A 6,478-nucleotide genomic window follows, 5' to 3' on the forward strand; every position below is an offset into this window, starting at 1 on the left:
GCTAAACAGACCAGGACACCTTTACCTGCTAGCAGCATTAAGAGTACAAGTGCAGTTTATCTAACTCATATAGATGTATGGGGCCCATATAAAAGTGCAACATTTGATGGCTATAAATACTTTCTCACAGTGGTTGATGATTTTACCAGAATAACTTGGATTTTCTTATTGAAGTTATTATATGATGTGTGTGTGTTATTCTTCCTCAATTCATTACTCTTGTTCATACACAGTTCAATATGACAATCAAGTGGCAAGGGCTGACAATGGCACTGAGTTTGTTAATTCAGTGTGTGCAACTGTATTCAAAAACCTTGGTATCATTTATCAGACCTCATGTTCCTACACTCCTCAGTAGAAAGGAGTAGCTGATAGGAAACATTGACATATTCTAGAGGTTACAAGAGCCCTGAGATTTCAAGCTCATATCCCTATCAAGTTCCGAGATCACTGTGTACTTGCAGCTACTTACCTTATTAACAGACTACCATCTTCAATACTAGGTGTCCTTTCACCTTTTGAACTATTATATAACAGGAAGCCCTAATTAGGACACTTGAGGATTCTTGGGTACTTGAGTAATGCAAGGAAAGTATAGGAAATAGATAAACTGATGCCCAGAGCTAAGCCTGATATACTTATAGGGTTCTCAGACACTCAGAAAGGGTACATACTACTTGATCTCACCACTCAGGCCTTATTTGTAAATATGGATGTAACATTTAGAGAGGATATTTTTCCATTCAAAGACTCTCAGTCTACACTTTTTTCCATTTTCTTGCATGTTTCATCCTCTACCTTCTGTGATGAGGTGCCCCCAGTTCTCAGTCCATTTGAGAATGCATATAGTCCACTGCACTAACCATCTGAAGCTAGTGTAGCAACTTTTTTGTCAGAGGGCCAACATTCACCTATGTCTGTTATACCTGCACTAGAGTCCTCCTCTCTTTCTACCGCACCAAAGAGATCACTCAGAACCAAACATCCTCCAATTTGGCTGAAGGACTTTTTCACTTTGCCTGCCAATAAAAAAGCACCATACTCAATTGCTAATCATGTCTCCGATCAAGGCTTATCTTCCAGGTATTAGTCTTACCTTGCAGCCTTCTCCACCATTGTAGAGCATGCTTATTATAAAGAGGTTGTCAGGGACCCAAGGTGGATAGAGCCCATGAAGTCAGAGATAATAACATTGGAGGTCAACAACACCTGGGATATGGTGTCACTCTTACAGGGGAAGGTACCTATTGGTTGCAAGGTTAAGTAAAAAGCCACATGAGAGGTTGAGAGATTCAAAGCTAGGCTTGTGGCTAAGGGTTATAGCCAACAAAAATGGATTGATTTCTAAGAGACCTTCAGTCCAGTTGTTAAAATGGTCACTGTTAGAACCATTCTTGTTGTTGCAGCCTCTGAATATTGGCACATCCATCAAATGGATGTGTACAGTGCCTTCCTTCAAGGTGATTTGCATGATGAAATATATATGCCACTTCCTCAAGGATTTTAAAGTTAGGGGGAGAGTAGACCAGCTTGTAGACTCTTGAAATCCTTGTATGGCCTTAAACATGCACCAAGGCAATGGGATACAAAGCTGTCAGAGGCATTGACACAATTTGGATTCATATAGAACCAACATGATCATTCCTTATTTGTTAAAGGAACATGAAGACACACCATTGTCATCCTAGTCTATGCAGATGACATGCTCATATCTGGACCTGATCTGTCCTTAATAAAGAAACCAAAACAGACTTCAGAAGGAACTCAAGATGAAGGACTTAAGGGAGTTGAAATACTTCCTTGGTATAGATTTTGCAAGGTCTCAACAGGGGATTCTAATGCATTAACGAAACTATGCATTAAAGTTGATATCATAACTTGGATTAGGAGCTGCAAATCCTATTGCTACACCCCTTGAATCAAATGTCAAGCTCACTACCAAAGAATATAATGAACATATAGAAGTAACTAGCAATCTAGATGATGCAGTATTACTAGATCCTAACAGTTACCAAAGGTTACTGGGCAAACTGCTATACCTAACAATAACAAGGCCAGATATTGCCTTTAGTGTTCAAACACTCAGCCAGTTCATGCAGAAGCCAAAGAGATCCCACATGGAAGCAACTCTAAGAGTGATCAGATATGTCAAGAACCAACCTAAACAAGGGGTACTCTTGTCAAGCCAAAAGAAGGGAGTAGTCTCAGCCTTCTGTGATGCTGACTCGGCAGCATGCCCACTTACTAGGAAATTAGTGACTGAATTCTTTATCAAGTATGGGGAGTCACTAGCTTCATGGAAATAAAAGAAACAGAGTACCATTTCTAGAAGCTCTACAGAGTCAAAATATAGAAGTATTGACTTAACAGTAGCTGAATTAGTTTGAATATTTGGTCTGCTCAAAGACATAGGAGTGGTGCTTGAGTTGCTTGTTACTATCTACAATGATAGTAAGGCAGCTATTCAAATAGCAGCCAAACATTTCATCCATAAGAGGACCAACACTACAACAAAAAGGTTTATTGCAGCAATCTATTAGCGACAATAAAACAAAGGCCACTAAATCATTTCATAAACTCAAATGTTAGCGGCAGATGAGCATTGGCCGATATTAAGTACCCTTTTACTGGCAGTAAAAATAGCCACTGAAACTCACTAATGTAAAGAAAGTTTTACTACTTATTATTTTAATCTTTTCCCTCCAAATAACTTTTCACTAAAAACTTATTCCCTCTGTTCTGTAGATCTAGGTTCCTAAATTTTAGAAATTATTTTTGAAATGACAAACACTTCTTATCACAACTACCCCTATCACCGATGCTTTGTGTCTTCTCTGTCTTACCGTCGGTGGCAACCAATCCCAGGTAACACAAATGATATATCTCTCTCACTCATATATATATATATATATATATATATATATATATATATATATATATATATAAAATCTTTAAATCATCAAAGAGCGATTTGGGTAAATGTTGTTGATGGTAGATCCGGGTGCGACTATGAGTCTTTCAAAATTTTGGTTAGGTATTTCTATTTTTGCGTTTCCTATAAGTTTTGAATCTCAAATTGCAAATTTCTTCTAAGATAATGTATTTATTGATTTTTTTTCCCTTTGATTTGCTTTCTAGGAGCGTCAAATTTGTGGATGGATGTCTGTGACAAGTGAAGTCCGCTTTCCACTAGCATGTTAAATTGTTGTTTCTTTTATGTTGTTGTGTGCTCAAGTAGCTAGATGAAATCAGTAAACATAGACCACTTCAAAGTATTTTAAGTAGTACCCTTTGGTTATTAACTGCCTTCTAGGTGTTCGACCTTTTACCTCACCAGATCAATTTACTCATATTCACTCTCAAAATTTGTATGCTCAGTATCTAAGTAACTATATTTCTTTTCATTTATTTTAATCTTTTTTTTGTGGAATAATATGTATCCATACTCCATTTCACATATGGAAGAACTGACAAAAAGATGTTACAATTTGATATTTTCTACAATGAAATGGAATTAGAGCAACTGAAGATTCAACAATTATTTTTTAGTTTGATGCCATGATACTCATCAAGTTAATCCCTTATTAAGTTCAAGCAATTCTTTGATATCATCGTGTAAGGAAGACTACTAAAATACTTGAAGAAAAATGTAGAATAGTTTATTGAGATACTTAAGGTAGGTCGTGTTGGCTATTTACTGCCGCTCGAATTTTACTACCACTAAGCACTTTCTTGTAGTGCTTCAAAATAAAAACACTATAGAGTCTCTAGTGTACTTTGAAAATATTGATATATCATGAGTTTACAGGAGACTCTTGAGACCAAAAAAAGACACTTCGCAATAAGCTATCTATTTTTAATAAGTAATTCAACATTTTTACTATCATTTGAATTTTGTAATCACTGAGCACTTTATTGTTTAGTATCTCAAAGAAAACTCTAGAGTGTATTAGGTAAAGATCAAATATATCACGAGTCTATAGGAGAGGGTACAGTATTTGAGGTATATGACTTGTTCAAGCCACGTTTATGTGGAAAATGAACGTTCAATAAAAAGGTAAAGTGTTTGAGGTTTTTACGTGAATTTCCTGTTTGTCTAGTTTCTCAAGGTTCAAACTTTATTGTGCTAGAATTTGTTTTCTTGAGAAAGATTTTGACGACTATTACGTTGCTGCTATTTGAATGTTAACTATTCTCCCTTTTCAATTTAATGTGCTTAACTGGACCAAATTGCTTTCAGGTCATATAAGATCTTGTTTCTAAAATTTAAATTTTTCTTTGATTTGAATACAACCATACTTATATCTCATTTCCTACTTATTTGCAGGTTCAAATTAAAAAGATTATGCAAGCTGACGGGGATTTGCAGAAGATTGTCATGGTTGTCCCTCTTTTAGCCTGTAAGTGCTCTTGAAGTCACAAAGTTCAATGAACTAATTTAATATCTTTTAGTTACTATTTCGTATATGAAGTAGGGTTCAAAGAAATCTTGATGATATGACGCTTTGGAATGTTTCATTGATAAGGCCTTGAAAAATACATTGTCTTGTAGATTATGATCAGTTCACGTTAAGGAGTTTAAGTTGGCTTGTTTGATTTAACAAACCTATATGGTAATAAAGTTCCAATAATACAAAATGCTCATAGTATTTCTTATTCCCATTATGATACCTACTGGACCATTATTGGGACCCATAACAATGGAATGGAGGGCCATTTTTTGATGAAGCATTTCTTAGCCCAGTTATAAAAATTTTAAGACTAGAATAGAATACATTTTAATATTTTGTACAATTGTGAAGGAAGATATATACACAATTCAAGCTAATTAAGAAATGTCAAAAGAGAAAGGATACTCATCATTTATAGCATTTGGGAAGTTGTATCTGTTAACTTAGCATATTATCTAAGTAGGTATATGTGAAATATATAGACAACAATCGACAGTTAAATTACATTCGTACAAAGTTCTTATGAGTTGCAAACTTTGATCTATTAAATCTTGACTTCTACTTCCCTCTGCTTTGCGTAGACATTCTTGGCTTCTTTAATTTATAAATTTTATTACATGGCTGAAGCAATAAATCTGTGTATAGGCTCCCTTTAGTTTTCTTTATCTTCTCGAATGTAGATGCAGTTAATTATTTGAATTTATCTACCACTTTATACTGATAATAATCCTGCCTAGAATAAATTGAGCAGCTTTTTTCCGATTATCCATACTGAAATTTAGTTGCTTAATCACTGGGAGGGCAACAAAGAGGAATACGTTAGAAAAGTTTTTGTCAATAGGTGAGCATTGGTGTTCCAATTTTAACTTTCCTTTTTGTTTCTTACTGTCTATTTAAAAGTTGTCTATTATGATAATTTTACCAACTATTTAGAAGCCTTTCTCTTCTTAACTTTTGAGAATATGTAAGCATGCCAAAACATATATTTCTTTTTAGAGTTTGGCAGTTGATAATAAAGATTGAAAGAACAAAGGAAGAGGGAAAGGATATGCTATTATGGACATGTAAATACCACATAATTATTTTCTTGAGAGTTGAAGAATTTCACATATGGTTGTATGTTTGATATTAGTTTTATTATATCATTTCAGGTCATACATCTTGATATTCAGGAATTTGGTATTTGCTATTATGGACACGTAAATATCACATAATTATTTTCTTGACAGTTGAAGAATTTCACATATGGTTGTATGTTTGATACTAGTTTTATTATATCATTTCAGGTCATACATTTTGATATTCAGGAATTTGATATATGGCAACCTTCATTATGATCAAGGGCACGCGAATTTCGTAGGGCTTATAGCCATTTGATAACAAAGTTATCAAAAGCTTACACTAGGAATTAGATTCAAATAGTTTAGCTTCTTTATCATATTGTCGACATTTTGAACTTGTGAATTAGTAATTGTTTTTGTTTGATGTAAATTGAATGAAGTGCATTATTCATTTTGAAATGGATTATTATTATTTGCTTTCAATTACAATAAGAAAAGTTATTAAAATGTCTTCCGATATGGTAGTAAAATAACTTTACACCGGTCATAACAAAAGTCCTTAAATATTTAAAAGAAGATGAATGCATGGATAGTTTAGTGGCAATCACAATTGTCGCTAGATGATGTTTCTTCTACCAACAATTTAATTTGTCTTTAGCGACAATAATAAAAGCAACAAAATGTGTAATATACCAAATTTTTTAGGCGCTTTAGTGGCAATTGTAATTGTTGGTAAATAATTGCCGCTAAAGCGTATTCACGTTTACTGGCCATAATAGGGGTCTTTACCAGCATTCGACCTAATGGCCGCTGAAGCCTTTACCGACGCCAGCAACAACGGCCAATAATCAATTGCCGGTAAAGGTTTTTGCGGCCATTTGTATTGCCGCTAATAAGTATTTTTATTGCCGCTAAAGGTCATTTTTGTTGTAGTGCAAACACATCAAAATTGATTGTCACTTCATA

At 34.4% G+C, this 6,478-nt stretch overlaps 1 long non-coding RNA gene across 1 annotated transcript; it reads left to right on the plus strand.

Moving 5' to 3' along the window:
• The first annotated feature begins 2,962 nt into the window (after window positions 1-2,962).
• On the plus strand, window positions 2,963-5,995 carry LOC107797566 (uncharacterized). The gene is made up of 4 exons (XR_001650718.2): window positions 2,963-3,034; window positions 4,328-4,400; window positions 5,603-5,650; window positions 5,738-5,995. It is a non-coding gene; the product is annotated as an uncharacterized LOC107797566 (long non-coding RNA).
• The last annotated feature ends 483 nt before the right edge of the window (window positions 5,996-6,478 follow it).

The sequence above is a fragment of the Nicotiana tabacum genome, chromosome 20 (genome assembly GCF_000715075.1).
Source record: "Nicotiana tabacum cultivar K326 chromosome 20, ASM71507v2, whole genome shotgun sequence".
NCBI classification, from domain to species: domain Eukaryota; kingdom Viridiplantae; phylum Streptophyta; class Magnoliopsida; order Solanales; family Solanaceae; genus Nicotiana; species Nicotiana tabacum.